Source organism: Rutidosis leptorrhynchoides, chromosome 1 (assembly GCF_046630445.1).
Source record: "Rutidosis leptorrhynchoides isolate AG116_Rl617_1_P2 chromosome 1, CSIRO_AGI_Rlap_v1, whole genome shotgun sequence".
In the NCBI taxonomy this organism is placed as follows: domain Eukaryota; kingdom Viridiplantae; phylum Streptophyta; class Magnoliopsida; order Asterales; family Asteraceae; genus Rutidosis; species Rutidosis leptorrhynchoides.
Genome location: NC_092333.1, coordinates 96,212,073 through 96,223,196, shown reverse-complemented (window position 1 = coordinate 96,223,196; position 11,124 = coordinate 96,212,073). Strand labels below are relative to the sequence as shown.

Genomic DNA, 11,124 nt, shown 5'->3' with positions numbered 1-11,124 from the left:
AATTCAAAACTTTTTTATGGGTCCTCAAGATGGAAGAGATGACGGCTAATCGACAATTGGAAGAGGAAATATGTCCGTGGAGGCTTTCGTGACATTTGATGACACGATGACACGTTTGACCAGGGAGAGCGCGTCGGGTGATGCATCCGCTAATATATTATCTTACAAGATTGAAAATCGGTCTGGGAAGAATTCTTTGAAAAAGACGCTAAATTAAAAATTGAAAAGCACGGGTCCTCGAGGTTGATTGGTGTAGTTCGTCTTGTGTTCTTCGGTTGGTCTCGTTCCATGTATTTTCGTGTAATATTCTGTTTTTGTTTGGTTAGTTTCTTTGTAATGTTTTTTTCGGGATGTTAGGAGACTTGTTTATAGATAGTTTTTGTGTATATGTGTTTTCTAGGTGCGAGCATCCCCGTTTCTCTTGTTTTTTTGTATTCTCTATTGAAGGAGTTTTCCTTTGAAAAATGACCTTGGTTCTATGTATATTCGTTATTTTCGCCAAAAGAAGATACCTTTGGGGAACTAGCTCTCTAACTCGATTCAAAATTGTTCACTATCGCTGAGTGATGAAAATAATGATTCAAATACAAATCTAAGAAGATGAGTTTCGAAATGAGAGTATCCAACCTCTGATGGTCAAGTGTATGTGCTCCTTATTAGATTATTAGGCTAAACATAGTTGAGTATATATGTTCGTGATATTCATATTGTGTGTATAATGTTAGGGTTTGTCCCTTTATATACGGAAGAATTAAAACCTCATCATGGACAGCTCGTGGGTCGAGCCATCTGGGAGTTCAAAGAGGGTCTTAAATCAAGTCTCCCAATTCAGTACGATAGTCTCAAACTACTTGACATGTCATTACAAATAACTCAAGGATATCATCTTGACTAACATTGAGTCATTAATAGTCATATGTAAAATAGAGTTTAACCTCCTATTGTGCTAAACTAGTGAAATGACCCGTGAAATCACGAGTTTGTTTAAACGAAACAGTTAAATTATACGTTTTAGGTATTAAGTGAATGTAAATGCTAAAATTATTTAGTAGTAGTTAATAGACCCGTGAAAATACGGGTTTTCTTAAAAACAATATATAATTGTAGAGTAGAACACAGTTATATCACAAACCATTATTAAGTTCTTAGATAAAAAAAGTTTTTTTTTTAAATGAATTTTAATAAATAAATCTTATAATTATAATTATAATTATAATTAGATTCACTACTAACTATTAAAGTATAGCATCACATAAATTATAATCAACTCAGATGCATAAAAGAGTGCAACTCGAAAGACAAAATTTTATGTTTCATTAGTTATGTGATTATGTAAAGACCATTTAATTTCCAAATACTATAATTCATTGTAATATTCCTTTCACTCTCGGTTTTCCTGTAGGTCTTTTTCGTCCAGCTGCTTACCCGATTCATGATCGATTTGAGTACCTACATACTGAAAAAGAGCATCTATAAATATGCATCAAGAACATTTAGCCAATAAGTAAAAGTTTGATACACAACTCACTATAATGACTCGATTCTTATCTTATCAGCATTCATAACTTTATAATCAATTTTTTACATGATCAACACAAACACTATATAAAAATTACCAAAGTGCATGCTTCTGTTTTTCTAAATACACTCCTAGACTAATAAACACAAAATGTAATTACAAACTACAAATAACATCAACAAGCTACGACCACCACTCCATCTCAACTTCCACCAACAGTAGACTACCATAACTTTCTACTGCAAAATCAGACCCAAGCACCTCTAAACATCCCTGCTGCTCAAACAACTACTATGGAGCAAAACCCACGCCTCATTTATTCCAAAGAAATACTCCGTAGTATCGAATACTTTATGATCCAAACATCGAGCAAATTACTCAAACCTGAAAAAGTATGTAAAACTTTCAATTTTAAAACAAAATTATTACACATAATCAAAAATTAACAGTCAAATTAAAATATCGCACATTGTATCTAACACGTTTATACAAATAAGTTGAAAAATAAAAATAAAAACAGTTGATGGCAATTAAAAGATTAAGGATCATCCTTACCACTCACATCATGTTCATCTTCAAAATTAATAGAGTGGACACTAACCTGATCATAATGTTATCTGGATTGCATACGGTTACAGATATATTTTGTGCATACGCAATTTAACATATGTCCTCTTTCATGAATCTTTATTGATCATCTGCAGTCCCAAACTCGTATCCTTCATCCATCTACATAGCAACATATCAAGAGATCAACTTGAATAGCTAAAGATTTAATCAAGATGAACTCTATTAACCTTATAATTACTTGTACATCATCTAGCTCGTTCTCTGGTATCTCTGTAATATGATTCTAAACTTCACATAACGATTAGTGAATGAGTAGTACTTTCAAATGCTAAAAATATTTTAAATGATTAGTACTTTCTTGAAATCCAATATTTGTCTAAACAAACAAAGGAACAATCTCTAAAAATCAAAAATTGAAACTGAAAAATTATTACCTTCTTAAAGGTTTGAAATGACCTCCATATTCTGCTGCTTTGTTGGTCAATAAAACAAAATTAGAACTTTTAAAATCATGGTTCACACATGTTGAAACACATACCCATTCAAAAACAAACTCTATACTAAAAAATCTAAGAAACACAAACTCAAAACTAAACTAATCGAGTTGTTTGACCCATAAATACGGGTTCGATTCTTGGCTATGCCAAATCGTTCAGAAAGGGACTGTGACCGTAATGCGCAATCTACCCAATACCAGGTCTCGCACTTGGAGGCTTGATTACCCGAAGTTTACCCTCTATTAGAGAGTCAATATGCTCGTTCATAGGGAGTTCCTCGCTGATAAAAAAAATATATACAGGTTTTGTTAAAGTAAATATATAAAAACGAACTAATCAAAAGAATGGTTTATTCATAAAATTGGTCATTTGCAACCACTCTTACGAAAAATAAAACGGTTTCAACGCACATACCCTTCTATCTCAAAATCAAACAAAGAAATAGTACTTAAACTAAAATTACATGATCCTGTATGGACCAAATCTGCCTTGAATACACAGAAAAAAATGCTTTAAAACGTTTACCAAAATCTAACATTTGCAAATTCACTTTGATAGCAGACCCATTAATTCATCCTATTCCGAATATCATTAGTATTATTTTTCCAAACTCAGTTTTGATCAACATAAACATCTGATCTTTTTTTCCCAAAACAATAAAAATTAAAAACTAAAAAAAACCACGAATATGAAATTGAACCCGGTTACACTTGATTCTTAAAAACTCAAACTGATAAAACTCTCATCAAAATATGATATTTAAGTCAAACTGGTGATGAAATAGAACCTTCAGATGATATTGAAAATGGTTAAATAAAAGAAAGAAATAGTATATGGCAAAAGCATTACACACCATGTGAAAGAGGAGAATAAAATTAATAATCGAGTAACACATAAACCCTAAATTATTTGAAGAAAAAAAAAACCCTAACCTAAAAGGATGAAGAAGAAGTTGATGAGGATTCATCTTGAATAGGGATAAAGTTTAAAGAAGCGGCTGGCATTTTAGGGTTTGAAGTACTCAGCATGGAGATGGAAGAAGAGATTAGAGAAAAAGAGAGGCGTGATTTAGGTGTATACTGAAATTAAAAAACAATTTCCTTTTTTGTTTATTTTTCTTAATTATATATATAAATATATTAATTTTTTTTAATTACATCACTTACCCCATCTCAATTTTTTTCTTTTTTGTTTTATATTTTTTTTTATGAAGGAAAAGTGATTAATTATGACATCATCATGTTAGTGCTTTAATAGAATCTATAGACTATAGATGTTTGGCGTATTACGTCATCCATACGTCAAATAGACTTTGAAACATCTACCGTGTTGAACGGGTAGAATATTAGGGCTTACAACCAAAGGGTCATTGGCGTGGCGGTATCAAGGTGTCCCTTTGACCTTGAGGTCATGAGTTCAAGTCCTGAGGTGGACATAATGTATATATTCGTGTAAAAAATTGTGTTGCGTGTGTGCATTTGCCTTTAAAAAGAGTGTTAGGGCTTACATACGACACACATAGTTTGAAATATTTATCGTGTTGAACACCTCGCGTATGAAGGCTTACATATGACGATAGATTTTGAAACCTCTATCATGTCGAATGTCTCATGTATTATAGGGATTACATATAATGAATAGAGCTTGAAACATCTATCGGGTTTATTGTCATGTGTGTTAGGAGTTACATATGACGAATAGAGTTTGAAACTTTTATCGAGTTGAACGTCTCGCATATTAGGGCTTACTTTTTTTGACAAAAATAACGAAAGCTTATATAGAACCGATCGTTTTCCACAAGAAACCACCCTCAACAAGGATTACTAAAGAACGGGAAAAACGAAGAAGCTCACATCTAAAAAAACAATCATTTAATCGAAAACTATTTATAATCGAGTCTCCTCTAACATCTCGAAAACTTTAAAACAAGCTAACCAAACAAAACAAAACTACATGAAATAAAAAAAAAAAAAAAAAGTAAGAACCAAATGAAAGGAATTATACAAGACGAACACAACAATCAATAGGTTAGGCTTACTAATCAAGTAATAGTATATCCATGTTGGAGTTTTTTTTTTTTTTTTTAATATTTACAAAACATCTTCCATCATTAACTTATGTTATCACAAATCACCGAGGAACTTATAGGATAACGTGTAAATAAAGTTCAATGTACACAAAATAAATAAATTTCTCATAACAATGGATGGGTGATCTGTTCCAATTAAGAAGAAGCAATGGGTAGTATTGTAACAACCACGTGGCCCGCCATGAATGCTGCCATTTTATCACGTGGGTCCACATGAATTCCCCCATTCTACGCATTTTAGATTTTTCTTGCACTATTTTTCATCTTCAAAAATTGCTCACTGTGTTATAATAATAATAATAATATAGATATGGATAGTCAATTTTGGTGTATACATATAGTCAATTTTGGTACACAAAGTATGTATTTTTATATTGAGATTTTAGGCTATAAATACTCATGAATGCAAGCATTAAACTTGCACCATTTCTCACACTTACAAAGTGTTTCTTTCTTTCTCTCCATTATCATCTTTGTTCTTACACTTCATTATTAGTATTCTAAATCAAGAATCAAATCATTAAAGGTAGTTATAAGCCTACTGAATTATAACATCAAGAATCAAACCACTAAAGGTAGTTATAAGCCTACTGAATTATAACATCAAGAATCAAACCACTAAAGGTAGTTATAAGCCTACTGAATTATAACACGTTATCAGCACGATAATCTTAATACTAAATATGGTTGGCTCTGCCACCAAAATGATATATGGTCGGTTATACCACCAAAATGATATATGGTCGGTTATACCACCAAAATGATATATGGTCGGTTATACCACCAGAATGATATAGGTCGGTTATACCACCTGGAAAAATATATGGTCGACACTGTCGCCAAATTTTCATTTATGTTTACTAATATTTATATTTTTGTTATATAACATTTATTTATGATTGCTTACACATGGTCGACACTGTCACCTACTTATCATTTATGTTATATTAAATTTATGTTTAATGTTTATATACTTATGAATATAAATTGACTCTAATTTATCATGATGTTTGTTTTAATTTTTGATAATAGAAAATGTCGAATCTGGAAAAGCTTAAATTTACTCCTTTAGAATCAACTGGAAACAACTACATGCCATGGGTTATAAAAGTAAAAATGCATCTTAAATCAATGGGCATTCTTGAAACCATAAATGAAAACAACACTTGTTCTGAAAAAGAACAAGCTACGGCATGTTGCTTTATTCATCAACATATTGATGAATGCTTACAAAATAATTATGTGACTGTAGAAGATCCCCATGTTTTATGGGAAGGTCTCAAAAGCAGATTCAATAATCAAAGAGAAATTTTACTTCCAGCTGCAATGGAACAATGGAGAACATTAAGGTTCCAAGACTTTAAGAAAGTAAATGAATACAGCTCAGCTCTGTATAATACATGTTCACAACTTAAATTCTGTGGACATGAAATTAGTGATGCAGACATGATGGAGAAAACTTTCTCCACAATGAATGCTGCAAACATCACAGTGCAAAGAAATTTGAGAATGCTAAAGTTCAAAACATATCCTGAACTTAATTCATATCTCTTAGTTGCAGAGCAAAATGATGAGCTATTAATGAAAAATCAGCAATCCCGTCCTACTGGTACACTTGCAATCCCTGAAGCAAATACTGCAAATAATTATAAACAGGGACAAGGACGCGGGCAAGGTCGTGGTTATAATAACCATCACCATCATCATGCCAAAAGCCATAACTATGGTAGAAACCATCCTTATGGTAATGGTAATGGGCGTGGACGTGGTCGTGGTCGTGGCCGTGGTGGTCAAAGAAATAGTAATCCACGAAAATATAAATATCAACCACAAAACAAGCCCATTAAACAAGATGTTGAAGAAAATTCTTCTAAAAATTCTGAAGAATCTTGCTACAGATGTGGTAGAATGGGCCACTGGGCTAATACTTGCCGAACATCTAAACATCTTGTTAAGATGTATCAGGATTCGCTGAAAGGTAAAGAAAAGGAAGTAAATTTTGTGGATAATATTGATCCAACAGTCACTGAGAAACCATCTGATTTATATGAAGATTTCTTGAATGTTTAAGTTGTGTGTCTTTTGAAAAATAAACGATTTAATATCGTCTGTCTTTGTCATTATGTTTGCTAAATGTTTCAGTACTATCTATTTGCGTTTAAAATATTGTGTAATATTAATGTACTCACTATTTATTTCTTATATATGAAGTTCAATATGAATTTTGCTGGAATACAACATCAATCAAGTGGTGGAGATCTCTGTATAGCAGACAGTGGAACTACACACACTATACTTAAATCCGAGAAATATTTTATTGATCTAAAACCAACGGAAGGAACTATACATACAATATCAGGACCTGCTAACTTGATAAAAGGGATAGGAAAGGCAAATTTCATACTACCAAATGGTACAAAATTTTTAATAAATGATGCCTTATTTTCTCCCAAGTCAAGCAGAAATTTATTGAGTTTCTCCGACATATACCTTAACGGGTATGATTATCAGTCAGTGACAACAGAAAATGAGAAATATTTAAGTATCACTGACAAGAGTCATGTGGTTGAAAAACTGCCAAGACTTAGTTCTGGATTACATTATACACATATAAATGTACCAGAAATACATATGGTAGTTAACGAAAAATATATTGATCCTGGTGTATTCAGTTTATGGCATAACAGATTAGGCCATCCAGGATCAACAATGATGAAAAGGATTATTGAATGTACTCATGGACATCCACTAAAGGATAGAAAAATCCATCATGATACAATGGTTCCATGTACATCTTGCTCTCTTGGAAAATTGATAACTAGACCCTCACCACTTAAGGTTGAGAAAGAATCACCAATGTTTCTTGAAAGAATTCAAGGTGATATATGTGGACCAATTCATCCACCATGTGGACCATTTAGATATTTCATGGTTCTAATAGACGCATCTAGCAGATGGTCTCATGTTTGTCTGTTATCAAGCCGTAATGTGGCATTTGCAAAATTTCTTGCCCAAATTATTAAATTGAGAGCTCATTTTCCTGATTACACCATTAAAAGGGTGAGACTTGATAATGCTGGTGAATTTACATCTCAAGCATTTAATGACTATTGCATGTCTATAGGAATTGTTGTTGAACATTCTGTTGCTCATGTGCATACACAAAATGGTTTAGCCGAGTCATTGATTAAACGTTTACAGTTAATCGCTAGACCATTGATAATGAGAACAAAACTCCCTGTATCTATATGGGGTCATGCAATTTTACATGCTGCTGCATTGATTCGCATCAGACCAAGTGCAAGTCATAAATATTCCCCCCTACAACTTGCTTTTGGTCAAGAGCCAAATATTTCCCATCTTAGAACATTTGGTTGTGCAGTGTATGTTCCAATTGCGACACCACAACGTACAAAAATGGGTCCTCAAAGGAGGTTGGGAATATATGTTGGATATGAAACATCTTCAATATTAAGGTATATTGAACCTATGACAGGTGACGTTTTTACAGCACGTTTTGCTGATTGTCATTTTAATGAAACATTGTTCCCTAGATTAGGGGGAGAAATGAAAAATAAAGAAAATGATGTTTCATGGTGTGAACCTCAATTAAAGTATCTTGATCCTCGCACAAAAGAATGCGAGACAGAAGTTCAAAAGATAATGCATATACAAGAACTTGCAAATCAATTGCCTGATGCATTTACAGATACAAAAACGGTGACAAAATCATATATACCAGCAGTTAATACTCCAGCTCGAATTGAAATTCCAAAAGCTGGCAATAACGTCACTCATGAATCTTTGCCACGTCAGAAACGTGGAAGACCAATCGGTTCAAAGGATAAAAATCCTCGAAAAAGAAAATCAGCTGATAATGAAGTAAAAGAAAGTGTTCAAGAAGAACCACAAATCAGTACTCCTACTGCAGAGGAGATTGATGATGTCAATACAGAAATTGCAATCAATTATGCATATTCAAAAATATTATGGAACCGAAATGAAATGAAAAATCTTGATGAGAAATTTTCATTTAATGTTGCATATGACATCATGAATAATGATGATGATCCAGAACCAACATCTATGGTTGAATGTCAAAATAGACATGATTGGGCTCAATGGAAAGAAGCAATACGAGCTGAATTAGAATCACTCAATAAAAGAAAAGTTTTCGGATCCATCATTCTCACTCCTAAAGATGTGAAACCTGTAGGATACAGATGGATTTTTGTCCGAAAAAGAAATGAGAAAAATGAAGTTACAAGGTATAAAGCTAGACTTGTAGCTCAAGGTTTTTCTCAAAGACCGGGAATTGATTATGAAGAAACTTATTCTCCTGTTATGGATGCAATTACTTTTAGGTACTTAATCAGTCTGGCAGTTTCTAAAAATTTAGAAATGCATCTCATGGATGTTGTGACTGCTTATCTATATGGATCACTTGATAGTGATATATATATATATGAAGATACCTGAAGGATTTAAGGTACCAGAAGCATCAAATGCAAAACCCAAAGAAATGTATTCGATTAAATTACAAAGATCTTTATATGGGTTAAAACAATCGGGACGTATGTGGTATAACCGATTAAGTGATTACTTGATAAGCAAAGGGTATACAAATAATCTTACTTGCCCTTGTGTTTTCATTAAGAAAACAACATCCGGATATGTGATCATAGCTGTTTATGTTGATGATCTTAACATCATAGGTACAAATAAAGAGATCCATGAAGCCATTCAACTTCTAAAGAAAGAATTTGAAATGAAAGATCTCGGAAAAACCAAGTATTGCCTTGGTTTACAAATTGAGCATATGCCTAATGGTTTACTTGTACATCAAACAACATATACTGAAAAGATTTTGAAACGTTTCAATATGGACAAGGCAAAACCATTAAGTACTCCTATGGTTGTTAGATCACTCAATGTTGAAGCTGATCCATTTCGTCCATGTGAAGATCAAGAAGACATTCTTGGACCAGAAGTACCATATCTTAGTGCAATTGGAGCTCTTATGTATCTTACAAATTGTACAAGACCTGACATTTCTTTTGCAGTTAATTTGTTGGCAAGGTTCAGCTCTGCTCCTACCAAAAGACACTGGAATGGGATCAAACACATATTTCGATACCTTCGAGGAACTACTGATTTAGGATTATTTTATTCTAACGAATCAAAACAAGATTTGGTTGGTTATGCAGATGCAGGTTATTTATCTGATCCACATAAAGCTAAATCTCAAACTGGATATGTATTCCTAAATGGAGGTACTGCAATATCATGGCGTTCTCAAAAACAAACACTTGTTGCTACATCGTCAAATCATGCCGAAGTGATTGCATTACATGAAGCTACTCGAGAATGTTTTTGGTTGAGATCAATGACACAACTCATTACTGATTCTTGTGGACTAGAACGCGATAAAAGTCCAACAACTATCTATGAAGATAATGCAGCTTGCATAGCACAGATGAAAGAAGGGTATATCAAAAGTGACCGAACAAAACACATACCACCTAGATTCTTCTCATACACTCAAAATCTCATTAAGGACAACCAGATTGAAATGAGATATGTGCAATCTAGCAAAAACTCTGCTGATCTTTTCACGAAAGCACTTCCAACTGCTATTTTCAGAACACACGTTCATAACATTGGCATGAGACATGTTCAAAAGATGTAACAGCTGAAGCGATGTCTACTTGAGGGGGAGTCAACTCCATGCTGCACTCTTTTTCCCTTAGCTAAAGTTTTTTCCCACTGGGTTTTCTTTAGCAAGGTTTTTAACGAGGCAGTAATTTATAGTTGATCTTCAACAAAATAAATTTGCTATCCAAGGGGGAGTGTTATAATAATAATAATAATATAGATATGGATAGTCAATTTTGGTGTATACATATAGTCAATTTTGGTACACAAAGTATGTATTTTTATATTGAGATTTTAGGCTATAAATACTCATGAATGCAAGCATTAAACTTGCACCATTTCTCACACTTACAAAGTGTTTCTTTCTTTCTCTCCATTATCATCTTTGTTCTTACACTTCATTATTAGTATTCTAAATCAAGAATCAAATCACTAAAGGTAGTTATAAGCCTACTGAATTATAACATCAAGAATCAAACCACTAAAGGTAGTTATAAGCCTACTGAATTATAACATCAAGAATCAAACCACTAAAGGTAGTTATAAGCCTACTGAATTATAACACACTAGTCTTTTTTTTTTAAAGGCAACTAGTATATTATTTATGTAAGTATGTATATGTACATAGAATGAGATGGCAGCAGTTTTGGGCCACCAGCTCCACGAAGCATAGCAGCAGGCTGCTAAACATATATACAGTGAGACTCGACTTCCATTTACAGTTTACATCACGACTAATACAAATAAAGTACACCAAACGAATTGTAAACGTCGATCATAAATGTGTTGTTTCC

At 33.0% G+C, this 11,124-nt stretch overlaps 1 long non-coding RNA gene across 1 annotated transcript; it reads right to left on the bottom strand.

The window, feature by feature from the left end:
• Nucleotides 1-1,530: 1,530 nt before the first annotated feature.
• LOC139863212 (uncharacterized) lies at nt 1,531-3,656 on the bottom strand. The gene is made up of 3 exons (XR_011764416.1): nt 3,519-3,656; nt 2,121-2,557; nt 1,531-1,903 (listed from the first exon to the last, which is right to left on the bottom strand). It is a non-coding gene; the product is annotated as an uncharacterized lncRNA (long non-coding RNA).
• Between the last annotated feature and the right edge of the window lie 7,468 nt (nt 3,657-11,124).